Here is a 1,490-nt window from a genome sequence, read left to right on the forward strand (position 1 = left end):
CTATCTATTAGTTAGGAATATTTATACAAGTGCACTAGACTATGTCTTTTACTGTTAGATCGCCAGTACCTGTCACAATGCCCAGCACTTAGGCGATAAAGCAGTAATAATAATATGACAGCAATATAAGCCACTATTTTTATTGAGAAACAAAGGTGTTCTAAATAGTGTGCTTAATAAATTATTCTATTTAATTCTTTTCTTTTTTTTCCCTTGCCTACAGCACCTGGTATTCCTAGTGGTCTCCCATCTAAGTATTAACCAGGCCTGACCTTGCTTAGCTTCTGAGATCAGATGAGATCGGGCACGTTCAGGGTGGCATGGCCGTAGATGATCCTATTTAATTCTTAACTAGAGCCCTATGGTAGATGCTTTGATTAGCCGCAAAGCACAGATAAGAAAATTGAAGTTTAGTAGGGCTAAAAAACTTGGCCAGCATCACACAGCTATTAAAATAGCCAGAAATGGAATTAAAAGTTTGGTCTGATTCCAAATTCTGTGATCCCGACACTGTGCCATTCTGCATATTGCTAAATGAATGAATAATTAATGAATGTAACTCCTCTAAGCTTTTGTCGCCTCATCTCTAAAAAATTGTAGATGATCCCTACCTCACAGAGGGTTTGTAATGATTCCATGGTTTACTTTATAAGCCATAAAGAACTATAAAAATTTTAGCACTGATATTAATTATTATTGGTTCTCTGTATTTGTAAACAAGACACTATCTAGATACAACAAAAGAACAGTGCTTGAACTTCTTTTTTTTTCCATGTGGATAAATTGCTTTTAATAATAGTGTCTTGAGAGCATCACATATATATTGAATTACAAAAAAGTATGAGTATAAGTTGGACGTTAACCCTAATGACAAAGTAGCTCTTTTATATATTCTTTTACCTTATCTCTGTACCAAGTGCCTACAAATCTGAGAACTAGTCTCCATCAAACTGAGAGCATCTTTTAGCCAGAACTGATTACCATCGCAAAACAAAAGGGAATCACACGGTGGCAGTATTCATTGTGGAGAAACCGGTTTCTGCTGATTTTAAAAAAGTTCAGGACAGAGCGTATAAAGTAGTAGCAGCCAGGTGGGAAGGGAGTTGGGGGATTGGGCAAAAAAGGATAAGGGATTAATACAAGTACAAATTAGCTGTTACAAAATCGTCACAGGGATGTAAAGTACAGCACAGGGAATATAATCAATAATATCGTAATATGTACTATTACGATATGTACTATTACGATGTCTAGGGGTACTAGACTTATTGGGGGATCACTTCTTAAGTTATATAAATGTCTAACCATTATGCTATATACCTGAAACTAACATAATATTGAATGTCAACCATAATTGAAAATTTTTTTTGATTTTTTAAAATGTAATGAATAGCACTAGAGCACTTAGCCGATATTTGTTAAGTAATTGATGACATGGCTGATGATGACATGTATCATTGTACACACAGATTTTCGAGTACCAGAGACTG

At 35.1% G+C, this 1,490-nt stretch overlaps 1 pseudogene; it reads right to left on the reverse strand.

Moving 5' to 3' along the window:
• Positions 1 to 214: 214 nt before the first annotated feature.
• On the reverse strand, positions 215 to 332 carry LOC111744714 (annotated as a pseudogene).
• Between the last annotated feature and the right edge of the window lie 1,158 nt (positions 333 to 1,490).

Source organism: Pteropus vampyrus, unplaced genomic scaffold (genome assembly GCF_000151845.1).
Source record: "Pteropus vampyrus isolate Shadow unplaced genomic scaffold, Pvam_2.0 Scaffold139, whole genome shotgun sequence".
NCBI classification, from domain to species: domain Eukaryota; kingdom Metazoa; phylum Chordata; class Mammalia; order Chiroptera; family Pteropodidae; genus Pteropus; species Pteropus vampyrus.